The sequence below is a fragment of the Ailuropoda melanoleuca genome, chromosome 12 (genome assembly GCF_002007445.2).
Source record: "Ailuropoda melanoleuca isolate Jingjing chromosome 12, ASM200744v2, whole genome shotgun sequence".
Classification (NCBI taxonomy): Eukaryota; Metazoa; Chordata; class Mammalia; order Carnivora; family Ursidae; genus Ailuropoda; species Ailuropoda melanoleuca.
Window position 1 is genome coordinate 75770956 of NC_048229.1, and position 18258 is coordinate 75789213.

Genomic DNA, 18258 nt, shown 5'->3' on the forward strand with positions numbered 1-18258 from the left:
TCACCTTCTAGGCTGCCACTCCTCACCCTTGGCATTTATCTTTGCAAATGACTGTGACTATTGTTAACAATACTGTATTGTGTATTTAAAAATTGCTAAGAGACTAGATCTTAGGAGTTCCCATAACAAGAGAAAAAAATTGTAACTACGTGGGGTGGTGAGGTGATGGATGTTAACTAAGCTCTCGTGGTGATCATTTTGCAATATATGTACATATTAAATCATTATGTTGTCCATCTTAAACTAATACAGTGTTTATGTCAACTTTGTCCCAATAAAACTGGGGGAAAAATGAGCAAGGAGGCAGATGATATCGTTGGTGCCATGGTAGCTAAATTCTGAAGCCAGTTCTTTTAGAGTACTTTCAAACTGCTTTTTCTCTGTGTGACTCCCAGGGAGAGCCTCAGACATCTGTTTCTTTTATTCTTGCCCCAGGTAAAGGGGCATCTCTTTTGGTGCTTATAAAACTGGACAGGATGGACACTGCAGCCCTCAGCTCTAATACAAAGTTGAGTTTTTCCTCATCCTTTAGAAATATAAGTTGGATCATAACATTCTTTGTTCAGAGCTATCTGATGGCTTTTTATCTTTCTCAAAGTCAAGGCCAAGTCCTAACAGGACTCATACTTGGTCTTACACCGTGGGGCCCCCTGTTAACTCTCTGCTTTCTCACTTTCTACTCTCACCCTCACTCACTCCACAGCAACCATCCAGCCTCCTGACTTACTGATTTTATTGTCTGTCTGCCCTATCCCCCACTAGCAGGCAAGCTTCATAAGGTCAGGATGTTTTATTTTTTCTTTTCCTGTTTTACTTACTGCTGTATCCTTAGCATCTGGAGAAATAACCTACACATAGTAGGTACTCAGTAACTGTCAGTTAAATTGAGTTGGTGTATTAACTCATGAACCTGTGCACACATTCATTTCTCTAACATTTACTGAGTGTATACAGAGTGCCAGCTAATGAACTAGGAGCTGCAGTGAGCAAGACAAGCTTGACGTGGTCTCTGCCCCCAGTAGTTCATACCCTGTTGAGGAAAGAGTGGCATGCAAGCCAACAATAGCAGTCCAATGTGATAATTACCAAGACGTGGTGTAAACCTGGGGTGCTAAGGGAGCCTGGAGAATGGGGGGGGCCAACCAGGGCTGAGAGTCCTTCCACTTTCTGTACATGTAATTCCACCGGGGGACCCAGCTCATACTTACTATTTCATTGTTTATTTCCTGTTGGAACTGTCTCTAGGTGTCTATGCCTCTATTCTGAGCAAATGCATTCTAAATCCAATAGGTTTCCCTGGTCCCATGTTGAGTTGTAACTCCTGGGTCATTTAGTCTGCAAATACTGGTGTTTGCTGCTGGAAAATTGCTGTTTCCTCTCTGTGATGAGGAGATGGAAAACCAGAGAGTACAGCTGCCTCTTGATTCAAAGTAAAAGGAGCAGAGAGAAGGGCTAGGTAGTTCTAAGTGCTATTCCCCTACAGGTGGCACACGCTGGGGTGGCAGGCAAGCCGGCTTAGAACTGCCTACTCTGATCTCGGCACTCGTTCTTCTCTGCGCCAGGCTCTCCCCCCAGTCACTCTCTTCCCGTTATTCAAGCTTCAGTTTAAACGCCATCTCCTCGGAGAGGCAGTTCTGACCACCCTATCTAACATTGTTATCTTCCATATCATCCTAGTCATTTTCTTCATATCACTAACCACAGTTTGAACATATCCTGTTTCTGTCTATCTTCCTCATTAGAGAGTAAAGTTCTATATGGACAAGAGCCATTTCTGTCCTGTTTGCAGTTATGTCCCCCATGCACATGGTGGTGCTCAGCAAGTACTGCACGAACAGGTAACTAACAGGAGCTCTTGAGCTACAGCATCATGAAGTCCTGGACTTTATAGGACTAGAAGAGCCAATACAAATTGGGTGGTTTTTTTTTTTTTTTTTCCCACCTGAGAAAGGTGAGGCCCAAGAAAGGAAGCTTCCCCGGAAGAAGAATCCACAGCCATCTCAGGCTGACACACCACCTGCCCTTTGTATCAGGAACTATAAGCTTGTGGGTCACTACTGAGAAGGCTGAGGACAAGGGTTGTCTCTAGAAAACCTTCAGGAGCCACAGCGGCAGGGCTGGTCCTGGCAGAGGCTCCCAGGGGTGTCCTCTAGTGGCAGCTCTGTGCTGTGCAGTCAGCTGTTGCAAGCTCCCTGGAGGTTCCTGAGGACAGAGGTCAGAAGACACGCTCTTCTCTTTCAGGCTTACCCAACTGGCTCCTTCTGAAGGCCTATTACAGATTCCACTGGGGCCGTGGTTGACAAACACCAAAACCAGTATTAGTTCCAAAAATGACCATAAACAGTGTTTAATCGTCCTTTTAGAGCCAAAAACTAATTTTGAATACTAAATCACCTCAGCCTGTATTTCCAGTGTATTCCGACTATCTTATGTGTGTTGTTTCAAGAGCTGCTCAAATATTTCAGCCCTGTATTCCTTTTAAAACTTACTCTTCTATTGAGATATAGCCTTCACAAAATAGACTGCATACATTTAGAATGTACAGCTCATTAATTTTTGTTGTTGTTGTTGCATATGTGTACATCTAGGGAACTACTACTCTGATAGGGACATTTCCACTACCCCTGGGGGCTGGCTTGCTTGTTCTCTCTCACAGGTAATACCCACCCCCCATGTAACCACCATTTCCACCCTCATAGTTTCATAGACTAGTGTTGCCTTTTCTTACATTTTATGTAACCATCACTATTCAGTGCTATTTTTAAAATATTTGGATATTTCCAGTCAATATTTTGACTACGGCATTCAGTAGTTTATTTTTCTTCATTGCTGTTCACTATTACGTAGTGTGAACACATTGCAGTTTATTTACTCATTCTACATTTAGGACATTTAGCTTGCTTTCAGTTTTTGTCAATTATGAATAATACCACTCAGAACATTTTCATACACATATTTTCATGGACTCAGCATTCACTTAGACTGTGTATATGCCCAGGAGTGGAATTGCTAACACATTTTAGCTTTAATAAATACTACCAAACATTTTCCCAAAGTGGTCATAGCCATTTACGCTGCCATCTGCAGTGATCAAGAGTTCTGGTTCCTGCACATCTTCACCAACACTTGGTATTGTCAGTCCTTTTGAATTTAACTGTTCTGGTCTCACTGTGATTGCACTTTGCATTTCCTTCATGAGGAATGATTTTGGCGTATTTTATTATGCTTTCCTAACCCTGCATTCTAAATAGCTACACATTTCTTGTCCAGAGCATGTATTCCCCCAGAGTTTACAAACTGCCTTTAAACTCTTTGCCCTTTTTCATGAACCTTTCTCTGTGTCCCCCCTGGAATGTAATGCCATCACCATCCATGCGAGAATGTAGACTGGAAGCCTTGACTCTATTTCTCCCCCCAATCCCGTCCACAAGAGGTCATGAAGTCCTATTTCAAAAATATCTCCTGAATTGTTTGCTTCTCTTCATTCTCATTGTGATCATCCCAGCCCAGTATTATCAATTTTTTTTTGTCCCTACTAGCAGAAAATTCCTCTTCATATTGTCTTAGCTGAAGAATGGGCCCCATCTATCTGAGAGAGTTTCCTCTTTGGCTTAGCATGCAACATACCTGGAATCACAGACAGTAACAACAGTGATGGTGACTGCTAACATTTTTAGAATGGTTAGTATCTTTCAGGGCTTTTAAACATTCTGATTTCCTTCATACAATGCCCCTGTGAAGTGGGTCCTCTTGCAAACCCCCAAGTTTCAGATGAGGAAACTGAACTTTAAGGAGGTCAGGTAATTGGAGTGAAGGCATGTTGGGGTTGAGCTGGGGCTGAAACCAGACCAGAGTCTGTCTGCAGAGCCGACTGCTTAGCTACTCTATTAGAGTTGCCAGTGGCATTTAATAGAAAGTTACAAGCTCATATTTAATAAACAGATGTTGCTTTTCTACACAATTATAGTTTGGAGATTTACAGTAATGCAGCTGGGAATGAGGTAGTTTTGACAGCTGCCATCTTGGCTAGAGAAACTCTCTTGCACTTGAAAATACAGTGGTATCCAGGCCAATATTCAGGTTTGAGCCTCTCCAGAGTAAGGTAGTTTCCCATGGAGGAAAACCATTGATGAGAGCAATGAATCACAGGGGAACCAGGTCAAAGAGTGTGGGTGGCACATATTGCATGGTGCACTGGGTGTTAGACGCAACTAATGAATGATCAAACTTTACATCAAAAACCAGGGATGTACTGTATGGTGACTAACATAATATAATAAAAAAAATTATTATAATAAAAAAAAGAGTGTGGGTGGGTCCCTGAAAACTATCTCCACTATCAGAGACTTGACTCCTACTGTAGGCACTGCTGATAATAGGGCTCCAGTACTCACTCCCTTTTTTAAGATTTATTTATTTATTTGAGAGAGAGGGTGGGGGCAGAGGGAGAGAATCTCAACCAAACTCCCCACTGAGCACAGAGGCCAACATGGGGCTTGATCCTATGACCCATGAGATCATGACTTGAGCTGAAACCGAGTCGAACACTCAACCAACTGAGCCACCCAGGTGCCCTTCCAGTACTTTCTCACACATGTGAAGATGACCTTCATTATATAACCAAGGGAATGTGTCTTTCGGGAGTCACCAGTCTCCAGAACAGGTGCAGCAGAATTGGGTACCATTTATCCTGTACAGGTTCCAAGTGGGGCTCAAAGGAGTCAACAAGCAACAGTGACAGTTCCTGGGAGTTCCAGGGGAACATTCCCTTAGCGTCCTGAGTTCTTAGGGGGCTTTGCAAAGGATGCAGGGGTTTCATTCTCTTTAACACAAACCTTCAGGACCTAACCTTCTGGCATGTTAACCCACCAGGGATTAAATGCAAAAAAATAAGGTTTTTTGAGCAATTACAATGTTTCAAGCACTGGGCTGAGCACTTTCTCACCACAAAGTTATTTAAAATTCACAATAACCTTATGAGGGAGTTAATTTTGCAGGTGGGGTTTCTGAGACCCAAAGAGGTTAAGTAACAAGTCCTGGGCTAGTGCTTCTCAGAATGTAGTAGGTATATGAATCACCTGGGGGTCTACTTGAAATGCAGATTCTGATCTTGTAGGGCTGGGGTAGGGCCTGAGATTCTGCATTTCTAATAAGCTCCCAGCCGATGCTGAGGCTGTTGGTCCAAGGATAGCACTGAGAGCTGGTAAATGGTGGAGCTGAGATTCTCTTGCAGGCAGCAGGACTCCGGGGCTTTCCTCTCCATCACCATGCTCTATTGTTTCCTGTTAGAGTTCTGACAACCTCCTTTATCTCTTTCACAAGTCTGGGTTACACATTAAGACCCATGAGTATTCTCCCTTTCTCTCCACTCCCCTGTCTCACTAGTGTACTTGCAGTTCCGCTCACCTCCTGCCTTTGCTCTTCACCACACGTCCACAAGGCACATCCTGTCATGTGCCTTTCTGGTTTCTCCTCAAATGTCTCCTCCCTGGGGAGGACACTATTTGAAATAATCCTCCTTGCCTCTGCAACCTGACCCCTTCGTCCTCGTACCCAGCTGTAGACTTCTTCCTAGCATTCATCACTCCAGGTAGAACATGAAATATATGTATGGTTTATTGTACATTGTCTATCTCTGTTACTAGAATTAGAATGTGAGCTCCATGAGGACAGAACTTGGTCAGTTTTGTCTATTTTATCTGTAGCATCTAGAACAGGATTTGTAACATAGTGAAGCTCAATAATTGTTTGAGAAATAAACAAATGAGAGGATGAATGAATGCTTGGTCCAACTTTCTTTTTTTTTTTTTTTTTAAAGATTTTATTTATTTATTTGACAGAGATAGAGACAGCCAGCGAGAGAGGGAACACAAGCAGGGGGAGTGGGAGAGGAAGAAGCAGGCTCCTAGTGGAGGAGCCTGATGTGGGGCTTTATCCCGGAACGCAGGGATCATGCCCTGAGCCAAAGGCAGATGCTTAACGACTGCGCCACCCAGGCGCCCCTGTGGTCTCATTCTTGAAAGACTTTTGCATTTGAATTGTGTGGGAAATGGAGGCTGACCCCAATCCAATATCCAACCTTTGAGAATGGGTAGATGTTTGAATCAATTAATAATGTTCATAATAGTAGTACTAATAAAAACAAACAGCAGCAATAACAACATAGAAAACACCTTGAGCTTCCCACTTTTCAGTAGTCCCTTTACCTCCACAGGGACCCCCAGTGAGTATGGGACCGAGGAGCCTCATTTATTAAGAGTCTCCATTCCCTGGCCATGTTTATTGGTCAGGAGTCCAGCAGGATACAGATAGCATATTCAAATTAATTTGAGGCATATTTAGCAAGGAAGGATTTACAATATGTAGATGGGGTATGGGGAGACCAGAGGGATAGTGTCAATGCTCAAGGGTTGGCAACAGTCAGGCTGTTAAAACCCTTGGTCTGGAAGGGACAAGAAGAGGGAATGGTTACTGAAAGCTGAGCTTACTGCAGAGAGGGTCTCTTTGAATGAAGATGTGGCCTTCCGTGGAAGGATGAAGCCAGCCCGAGCTGACTGTGCACTGTCTACTCCTTTCCCCTACTGCCCTGCTGTGGTTCCCCACTGGTCACCCCCAGGCAGAAGCCAAAGTCAACGAAGGGCATGACTGCAATCCTCACAGGGCAGAGGGCAAGCAGCCAGAGGTTGACAATAAGATCTGCAGGGGCCAAGGAAAAGAGCCAGCATGCTGAAGGTGACGGGGCCAGTGTGGACTCCTCACCTGAATCAGCCCAACCACATCTCTGTCCCAGGAATTTAAAGTCAGGGGGGAGGATCAGCCAGAGTGTGAGGTTGGGTGACTGGAAATTATTATGATTGTAGTGTATTCAGGAACTGTATTGAGTGGTCCGCAGTCCACTGTGTGGACAGTAAAATAAAGACAGCAAGCACTCAGAGAGGAAAGGAGGATGGAGATGTGCAAAAAGAAGCACAACCCAGAGAGGGAGAACGGATCCACCTGGGGTCCTGCCTGTGGTCTCTTTCTGAAGATAGTCTACTCCCCTGCCCTTGAGTTCTAGCAGATTTCCCTTGTCCTTATCATAACCTCCCTCTTTTGCCTAAGCAGCTTTAGTGGGATTCTGATTTCCTAATTTATATAGATAACTACCATGTTGGAGCATTTACTCTGAGCCAGGAAATGTGCTACGTTCTTTATAAGCATTATCCAATTTCAAATAATTCTATATGATGGTTCTTTTCCAGAAGTGTGTACTGGGCCCTGGGAAGGTTAAATAGCTTGCCCAAGGTGACACAGCAGGAACAAGGCTGAACTGGGACTCGATCCCAAGTCTCTCTAACTGTAAATCCCAGATTCCTGACTGCTTCTCTCTCCCACAATGAGAAGAGTCTTCACTGTCCTTCAGCTTGTCTTCAGGACATCAGTGCGATATCAGTGTGATGCTGTGATTGACCTTGTAGCTGTGATTGACTGTGTTCTCTGTCAGCCCTTCACGCCTTCCCTCACCCTTTCTTCTTACATTCTGAGCTCTTCAAGTTGTGGGGTCTGGAGATTATTAATCTTTGCCCCACCCCTAGATCCATTCTCTGCCCTCTTTCACTCTGTGCTAGTCCCAGGAGTCTGACTCCTGTGGGCTTCCTCTGGCTTCCACTGCGGCTCAGCCACAGGGGGCAGTGGCAGGGGTCGGAGGGAAGGAAGGGAGAGAGCAGGGTGTTTCTTTACCTGCACCTCCCAATGGTTTCTTGTAGCATGATTTCCTTCCTGTGCCCCTTTAGTCCTAGAGTCGGTAAAGGATTCCTGCTGACGCTCCTCTCAGGTACCTGATCATCCCTTGCCAGTCCTCTTAACTCTGTCCTCACCTGTTAATAGGCCCTTTCTTAAATTCTTTTCAGGATCTGAGTGTGTCTTCTGTTTCCTGAAGGGACATGGTCCTATAAACCGTGTTCCTTTCTGTCTTCAAGAATATCTAATTTTATCTTCAGGACTGCTGATCTGAAACACGGAAGCCACGTACCTTAGGGTAGCTCCACTGGGCACATTGATCCTGCAGTTGCAAACCTATCAGAAGCTTCTCTTTTGGCTCATGACAACCAGGCTGGAGCCTTGGGTTCTGAGCATTATTAGGCATGCAGTGGCATCAGTGATTCTGGCTCAGGACATGCAGGAAGGGGCTTTCTTTTGCAGTGCTCCTTAATAATACACACGACACCCATCAGGACATTTCAAGAAACTCAGTGACAGCTCCCTGGATAGCTCTGTCATTACAGTAATAATTTGAATCAATAGTGTAGTAAAGCTGCCATACATTTATTTCACCCAAGAGATTAAGGGAATAATTATATAAAGCATTCTGCAGGTAAAAACTAAACATCCCAGATGCAGAGGGAGACTGTATGCTTGTCCCTAACCAAATGTGCTTCCTTTAATACATTTATATTTTCCTGCTCTATTATCAGACCCTGAATTCTCACACTCAAAAGGAATCAACTAAGGGGTGCCTGGGTGGCTCAGTCAGTTGAGAGCCCGACTCTTGGTTTCTGCTTGGGTGGTGATCTCAGAGTCCTGAGTTCAAGCCCTGCATTGAGCCATGTGTTCAGTGGGGAGTCTGCTTGAGATTCTCTCTCTCCCTCTGCCCCATCCCCCTTCTCATGCATGCATGTGTGCATGCCCACTGTCTCTCTCTAAAATAAATAAATAAATCTTAAAAAAAAAGGAATCAACTTATAAATTTGCTGCATTTTATCTTCCAGCCAGGGAACTCTCTGTGTGTGTGTGTGTGTGTGTGTGTGTGTGTGTGTGTGTGTGTGTATCTGTGTGTTTTGTAAACATCCCAGAATGCACAGTGCCAGCCTCACCACCATATACACAGCAGAAGCTCACTAAGGGCTCATGAACAGTAGCCACAATAGTCACTGTTTAAAAGAATTGCGATGGCACGGCTTCTGAGCACAGTTGGTTTCTCCTGGTGATGAGACTTCACTTCTTTCTTTTCTTTTCTTTTTTTTTTTTTTAAAGATTTTATTTATTTATTCTACAGAGATAGAGACAGCCAGTGAGAGAGGGAANCTTCACTTCTTTCTTTTCTTTTCTTTTTTTTTTTTTTAAAGATTTTATTTATTTATTCTACAGAGATAGAGACAGCCAGTGAGAGAGGGAACACAAGCAGGGGGAGTGGGAGAGGAAGAAGCAGGCTCATAGCAGAGGAGCCTGATGTGGGGCTTGATCCCATAACGCCGGGATCACGCCCTGAGCTGAAGGCAGATGCTTAACCGCTGTGCCACCCAGGCGCCCCGAGACTTCACTTCTTTCTGCTTCCCTTTCAGCATATTGAACCACAAACGCCACTGTAATGTATTTGAAACGTGCATTGTGACGGTTTCATTTTCACGTTTGTCTGAGGGAGATGCTGCTGGGAGCACCACAAGTGCTGGAGACAGCATTAATGTTCGGAGGCCAGATTTTCCTCTCTCCACGCTATCTAGAGGGTACTTCAGTGTACATTCAGTAGTTTGAACTTGGCCATAATTATAGTCTTATTATCCTCACCAGCTTTACTTATCTCATTATCTCCACCCTCTTGTGTTAGAGGTCAGTAGAACATCCCTTTTATTAGCCACTTAATCCTTCTATCTAGTAGTTCAACCATGATTGATCCACTTAAGGTCCTTCTTTGTAGTTAACTTTGCTGACCTTTGAGATTCCACCCCTTGAGTCTTTTCATTGGGCACAAGCAGCCCGGTTTTCTAGATCAGAAGTTTATTATCATGAATTTTATCAGAGGGAAGTCAATTTCATCATTGGTCAATGAGCAGGGCTTTATTTTTATGTTCCTTATCCCTTTTCTACTTTTTTTGGAGGTTGGCTCTTCTCTCTTTGCATATTTTTTTTTGGATTCTCCTTTCTAAACTTTTTGTAACAGTTGGAAGAGCTAAGACTGACATCTAAGAATGTCCACTTTCATAAGAAAGTGTGTGACTTCATGCCCAGGCATAGATAGATTCGCAGAGCCTTGTTAAAGCGTGTGTGTGTGTGTGTGTGTGTGTGTGTGTGTGAGAGAGAGAGAGAGAGAGAAGGAGAGAGAGGGAGGGGGAGGGAAGAAGAAGGAGAGAGAGAAAGATGAGGCACAGGTGTGTACTGTGAATAGTTCATTTTATTGATTCATTCAGCAAATATTTATTGGACATATCTTCAGTATTCAGTGATAAAGGCACTAAATCATCCCAAATCATCATTTCCGGTTACTCCTAACCGTGTACAACCTTTCCCAGGAGAATAAGCTCACAGTCTGTCTTTGTTTTTAACTTCTGTGTTGATGATAAATTTGCATCATATATACTATTGTAGAACAAGCCCCATCATTTTTATTTTATCTATTTTACAATTTGCGAAGATGCCTTTATAGCATTTTGATAGTTCTCTCATAGTTCCAACCACCACTGTTGGAAATTCCCTGCTTGAGAATGCCAGGATGCGGGCAGGTAGGACAAATGCTACTGCCCTAAGAGACATTTAGGGCTCAAGGGGCATTGCTGGCACCTGTGCAGTATACCCTGGTGGTGGTGGTGGTGGTGGATTTGGGGTGCAGAAGCACCGAGAGAATTGGAGAGATAAAGATCTCTGTGAATGAATAATGAAATATTCTGGAGTTATAGTCAGATACTGTCCTACTAAGAGAAATTCACAAGAGATACTCCTTCACCTTAGTTGAGTCCAGTCCACCCCACCAGGTAGGGTTGGGAAAAGTGAGATTATAGTTTCTCCTGGGCATACTGCTAAACTAGTTCTCCCAGCTTCCCCTGTGCGTAGTTAGTACAGTTAATATGGAGAGCAGCTTCCCCAGTGAGGCTGATAAAGATGCCCCCGCCAGTGGGAGCAATCATTATCGCAGACATTCAGCTTCATGGGTTACTTTGGGAACTCAAGCCACATGGTCCTTCATTTGGTCCTGAGTGATGGCCTCTAGCACACCTCAGAATCCCCTGTAGGGCATGTCAAAACACAGACTGTCTGGCCTCAGCCCCAAAGTTCCTGATTCAGTGCGCCTGGAGCATGGCTTGAGAGTTTGCATTCCTAACAAATTCCCAGGCCTCACTGGCGCTGCTGGCCCCAAGACCACATGTTGAGAATTGCTGGAATTTACCCTGTTCTCCTCTTACTTTTATCTTTGGTGGCTTCATAAGGGTTAATTTCCTTGTGAGTTGGGGATGTAATCAGAAGGATATGCGTTTGATTGGGGGAAGTTTTATTTATTTTATTTATTTATTTATTTATTTTAAGATTTTATTTATCTATGTGACAGAGAGACAGCCAGCGAGAGAGGGAACACAAGCAGGGGGAGTGGGAGAGGGAGAAGCAGGCTCCCAGCGGAGGAGCCCGATGTGGGGCTTGATCCCAGAACGCGGGGATCACACCCTGAGCCGAAGGCAGACACTTAACGACTGTGCTACCCAGGCGCCCTGGGAAGTTTTATTTCTATTAATATAATTACTTAAAACCTAAGAAAATTATCATGAACACCAGTGTGCCAATTCCCCTTTCAATAAATGTTAGCAGGTTTCCATATCCATAACAGTAGCTATTGCTTTCATAGGTGATTTCCATGGCATAACTTACTTATAACACAACTGTATGAGAGAGGTACTCTGATTGTCCCCCTATGACAGAGCATGAGATTAAGGCCTACAGAGACTTATAGTCTCTTGCCCAAGGGCCCACAGCTAGCAAGCAGGATCCTAGATTTGAGCTCAGGGAGCCTGTTTTTGAGGGAATCTGTGCCCTTCACCACCACAGTAAGCTGCCCCCAGAGATTTTAGAGCTTTCTTATTTTTTTTAAAAGGTGAAACATTACAGATACAGTCAAAGTCCTGTCTGTACCCTGTCCCTGACCTCATTTCCAGTTATGCAGGTATTGACTCTCCTGGAGTTGGCTGAATTCTAGGGGAAATGCTTTTAGAGTCTTATTTAGGTCCTTTAATTGTGGAATTGCCTTGCCAATGTCTGCGAGTTTGGTCATTTTTCCCTCTGGCCCCAGAGAAAATGGCCAGACTTGGGTTCTAAGCCTTTAACAGCAACTTTCTCACTCACGGAAACATTTTCCAGTGTCCTAGAGAATGTGATGGTCCCCTTCCCCAGGTCTCTGTGCTGTGCCCTGGGCAGTCTCTTCAAGCCCCAGGGGCTCCCATCCACTCCTCCCCACTGGCTGGCTCCATTTCACAGTCCTGGTTGTAGCGCTGGCCCCATTGCCTCAGGCTTGGGTAGGGCCTCCTCACTGGTCTCCTGCACAGGCTGCCTCACTCATTCATTTACTAACAAACATCTATTGAGCACCTGCTCTGAGCCAGCTGTTCTGTGAGGCCCTGGGGATGCAGCCGTGAGTGACAGGCCAAACCAATCTCTGCCCTTCACCGAGTGCCTAGACTCCTACTCCCCCTTGGTTCTCTCTCCCCTGCTGTTTACCAGATTTTTCCAAGCTCTGTGCTCTGCAGTCTAAACACCAGCCTGTTGTCCTCCTACATCCAGCCCTGGTTTTCTTATTCTGCTTCCATTTCTCCAGAAAGATGCTCAGGGTATAAATTCCTCTCTGACTGTGAGGGTAGGCATGAGCTTCAGACATTATATAAACCTGAGGTTTTCAAATTTGGTGTCTATTTAGTAGGACAACCTTGTCTTGAAGCAAAATCATAGGTGGAAGTCTGAATTGACTGGTAGTCAAGAGAGGAGCTGCTTGGGTGTAAACGAGGCAGGAGAGCCGTGAACTCCTCACCCTCACCTGGCTCATCATTTTTTTGTGGTGATTCCCAGGGCTCTGGCATGACACTTCAGGGTGCCACAGAACACAGTTTAATGCCTGCACAAGTCACATGCCCATTAAAATCGGCACTTTAGGTATACCACCCCACCCCCAGCCCTTCGACCCTGGTCCATTTTCCGGGGCCACTGTCTCAGCTTGCATTTAATTGATTTTTCCTCCTGTTGACCGACATCCCAGGCTGCTCGTTCTGTCATTGTGTTCTTTTGTTGTTGTTGTTGTATTTGTCAGGACTTATTTACTTTGAAGAAAAAGGGCTCAACCCACATATTATGAGAAATTGGCTCTGACATGTATTTCTATACCTTTTCCAGAGAAGTTTCCTTATACATTTTCTCAAAGTGTCATTAAACTCTAATAGGCTTCCCTCAGGACCTCCCCCCTCCCAAGCCTGACTTAACCAAGCATTTTCTGAAAACAAGGTGACTCTTATTTAAGGATTCTGAATGTATTCCAGTTCTTGGCAGTCTTAAGCACACAGCTGAATGCGTGCTAAGTCTAGCATGGATAATTACACCAGCTGTGACCTTTTAGAAACATGTATTTGGACTAAAGCAGTGTTTAGTCACTTTTGATTGACTTAGGTTTTTCTTAGTTTATGTTTGGTAAACTTCAAATATTTGCTTCCGTAGAAGCTGGTTAAACTTCTGAAGAGGAGCACCATGTGTGGCCTGCTGTGTGGAATGGCCTCTCTGTGATGTCAGTGACAAAACAGGCTGTGTGTGCTTTTGCACATTTGCGTGCACGCACACACATGAGCACAGACGGTTAGAGGCAGGTGGAGTGGCAGATGACATTTGGAAATAATGTAGCATGACACTGCCACGCATGGGGCATGAAGTCCAAAGGGTACTGGCTGTCTGGAGACAGATTCACGCTATTACTGCTTTAAAGACAGTTCCCTTGCAGCTGCCAAAGTGGCAGGAGAGAGCTCTCAGAGATGAGTCGCTCTCCCATTTGTGCTCACTAGCCTAGAGTGATCTTGGACAAGCCCCTCAAACTCTCTGAGCCTCAACATTTCCATCTGCAAAATGGGAGTGGCGTGACACCCCACTGCCCCTGTTGAAGAATTAGGGATTCTGTGTATTAACTGCCGGCACACAGTTGGAGCTCCATAATGGTAGAAAGCACCCCTATTTGGGTTTCTTGATGTTTTCTCATCCTTCTGCAGAAACTCTGATTTGGTTACTGTCTTCTGCCACATCCCCTACTCTTGATTGCCTGGTATAGCAGAAGCTGCCAGAATTCCGCCCATATCCCCTTGCCCTTACCATCCCAGTGGTAGCCCTTAGGACTTCCAACTCTGAAAAATTGCATTCCCCCCCTAGATTTCCCAGGCCACCAGAACCCACTCCACCAGACTGGCAATCTTGAGGAATTAATGTCCTTCCCACCTCCCATGCCAGGGACAGTCCTCCCCCAATGGTGGATGGTAGTTGGTGTATACACCTCAGCTTCCTTAGCTCTCAGTGGGGTCAGGCACATGTTCCATAATGAATGCCAGAGTTTCCTGATGGGAATATCTTCAGTTACCTGCAGGGTTGGCTGGCTTGAAAACATTCCCTTTATTGCTTCTCGAGTGTCTTCATGACATGGCAGCTAGCTTTCAGATGATCCAAGAGGGCAAGATAGAAGCAGCAATGTCTTCTATGACCTGTGTGTCTCCTATGGCCACTGTAGCAAATAGACAAAAACTTGGTGGCTTAAACAACACAAATTTATTCTCTTACAATTCCCTAGGTCAGAAGTCCAAAATCAGTTTCACTGGGCTAAAAGCAAGGTGTCAGTTGGGCTGTGTTCCCTCCAGAGCCTCGAGGGAAGATTCTTTATCTCTGACTTTTCCAGCTTCTTGATGTCATTCTCATTCCTCAGCTCATGGCCACATCACATCAACCTCTTCTTTTTCGGTGGTCAAGTCCTCTCTGCCTCCTCTTATATGGACCTGGTGATTATTTAGGACCCGCCAGAATAATCCAGGATAATCTCCCCATCTTGAGATCCTTAATCACATCTGTAAAGTCCCTTTTGCCATTTAAGGTAACATTCACAGGTTCTAGGGATTAGGACGTGGTCATAATTCAGCTGACCACAACCTACCCTTAGGTATCTCCTGTCATCTCCTCCACATCAGTTAGAAATGAGTCACTAGGTCTAGCACACACTCAAAGGAGGGAATTTAGGGTCCCTTTTTTTGTAGGGAGAACTATTTGAAAACCGCTAATTAGAGCAACTCCGACTAAGACATCTTGGCACCAGCATACAAACATATACCCCAATTTCTCATTCTTTCTCTTCCCCAAAGCTCAGTTGCTAAGAGAACTGAAGTTTTACACTAGCTTTCTGCTCTCTCTCTGGGCTTAGTGGGTTATACTCCAACCTAGGGACACTTAGTGCATCTCATTCTCAGCTGCCCTTCCTGGGACAGAGTGCTCATAAGGACACCCAAGTAAAAATAACACATGTAATCTTAAACTCCCCTGTCTGTTGCCTCTTTTGCCTTTGTAGCGGGGTCATAATTCATATGGTTGAAAAATAAATTTCTATACAAGGACTAGAGGCAGCAGGAGAAGAAAAAAACTGGAATTTTACATTACTGTCACTCTTTACTCCTCTGCATTAATCAATCAGTATTTATTGAGAGAACATACTGTGTATTAGGTGTTGAAACAGCTGGCACAAAGCAATGAGCACGTGGGCACAGGGCCTGCCCTCCAGGGGCTTCCGGTCCTGTGTGACCTCCGGCAATGACAAAATGATCCCTCAGATGCACACAAGTGCCCCCCTTACCCTCCCATGTCCCCCCTCCCCTTCTTCCTTTTTCTTCTTCTTTTGTGGTCCAAAAGCATTGGAATTTTCAAAAGTAGCTGGGAAAGGAGCCACTGGAATGCCTTTTTACATTGGCACTATAAGCCCAAACCCATTTTAACAAGCCCCCCACCCCCAGCTCCAATTCCCGAATAGCAGAGATTGAGAAGCTTATTGCAGACGAGGGACATGTAAGGCTACCACGCCACAGAATGCCTTGGGCAGTTCTGTTTGGAGCCACACTAGGAACTGACCTCCTGTGGTCTCAGAACTGACAGAATCCTAGTGCCCCAAGGGGGCCATGCCGATGAGTGTCTTTGAGCCACTAAGTTTTGTCAGATGCCTCAGATTAGGGAAGAAGCAAGTTGGCCTGCTGGGTTTGGCTAACAGCCTTGATGAGGATCTTTAAGTCAGCGACCCCTGTTAGCATGAGTTGTCCCAGAGAAACCTTTGTGGCATCCACTATCAGCCTGTGTTTGCCTCTGCTCCGGCTTGTTCCTGGCTTGGGTGTTTTATGCTGATCCTGCTTGCATTTTTTTTCTTTTTTGTAATTGCTTTATTGAGATATAGTTCATATACTATACAATTTGCCAACTTAAAGTGTACAATTCAATTATTTTCTTTCTGATTCATTCACAAAATGGTACAACCATCCCCACAATTAGTTTTAGAACATTTTCATCCTGCTCAAAAGGAACCCCTTGCCCTTAGCTATCAGCTCCCAATACTCTTATTCCTCCCTCCAGCACTAGGGAACAACTGATCTTTCTTTCTCTATAGATTTGCCTATTTGGACATTTCATATACATGGAATCATACAATATGTGGTCTATTCTGTTGACTTCTTTTTCTTAGCATAATGTTCTCAAGGTTTATCCATGTTACAGCATTTATCGGTATTTCATTCCTTTTTATAGCTGAATAATATTCCATTTTATGGATATACCAGATTTATTGATCCCTTTATTGTTTAATGGCCATTTGGGTTGTTTCTACCTTTTAGTTATTATGAATAATGCTGCTGTGAATATATGCATATGTTTTTGTGTGGACGTTCTTTTCATTTCTCTGGGAGTGGGAGTGCTGGGTCATATGGTAACTCTTGTGTTTACATTTCTGAGGAACTGGCAAACTGTTTTCCAAAGTGGTTGCATCGTTTTGCAATCCCATCAATGATGTAGGAGGGTTCTGGTTCATCCACATCCTTGTCAACACTTTTTGTTGTCTGTCTTTTTGGTTATGGCCATCTTACTGGGTGTAGAGGGGTATGTCACTGTGGCCTGCTTGGAGTTGAGCATCTGTTGAAATTTGAATTTCCATATGGGCAGTGTCCATGTCTCCTTTGGCACCATCTCCCTGCATCTTGCCCTGTGTCTAGCTCATGGTAAGTTCTCAGGGACCATGTGGGTTTTCCATATTTGCTATTCACACTGACATTCCATTTCATCTCCTGCTTCACAAACAAGACTTTTCATATTCTTTCCATGATCTCCTTTTACCATCTGAATATCCACCTTAACCTTTGGCTTTACATTTCTGTTCAGGGATGGCCATTATTTTCTTGAAGTCCACACAAGCTCAGTTGTTCAAGAGAATTGATTTCCAATGTCCAGAATGCACCAAGAAATGCCCAGTAAAGTTGCTGACATTAGTTCCCCCGGCCCATTATCTGGCCCAGAGATTCTTCCTTCCAAGAATTGCCTCTTCCCTTCTCCTTGCCTTATGTATTAGTTTCCTATTGCTGCTGTCACAAATTGCAGCAAACCTGGTGGCTTAAAACAACATAAATGTTTTCCTTAGAGTTGCGTAGGTCAGAAATCCAAGAAAGGTCTCACTGGGAGAAGGAAGGGAAGAATGAAGGGGGGGTAAACAGAAGGGGAATGAACCATGAAAGACTATGGACTCTGGGAAACAAACTGAGGGCTTCAGAGGGGAGGGAGGTGGGGGACTGGGATAGGCCAGTGATGGGTATTAAGGACGGCACATATTGCATGGTGCACTGGGTGTTATATGCAAGTAATGAATCATGGAACACTACATCAAAAACTAAGGATGTACTGTATGGTGACNGTGTGTGTGTGTGTGTGTGTGTGTGTGTGAGAGAGAGAGAGAGAGAGAAGGAGAGAGAGGGAGGGGGAGGGAAGAAGAAGGAGAGAGAGAAAGATGAGGCACAGGTGTGTACTGTGAATAGTTCATTTTATTGATTCATTCAGCAAATATTTATTGGACATATCTTCAGTATTCAGTGATAAAGGCACTAAATCATCCCAAATCATCATTTCCGGTTACTCCTAACCGTGTACAACCTTTCCCAGGAGAATAAGCTCACAGTCTGTCTTTGTTTTTAACTTCTGTGTTGATGATAAATTTGCATCATATATACTATTGTAGAACAAGCCCCATCATTTTTATTTCATCTATTTTACAATTTGTGAAGATGCCTTTATAGCATTTTGATAGTTCTCTCATAGTTCCAACCACCACTGTTGGAAATTCCCTGCTTGAGAATGCCAGGATGCGGGCAGGTAGGACAAATGCTACTGCCCTAAGAGACATTTAGGGCTCAAGGGGCATTGCTGGCACCTGTGCAGTATACCCTGGTGGTGGTGGTGGTGGTGGATTTGGGGTGCAGAAGCACCGAGAGAATT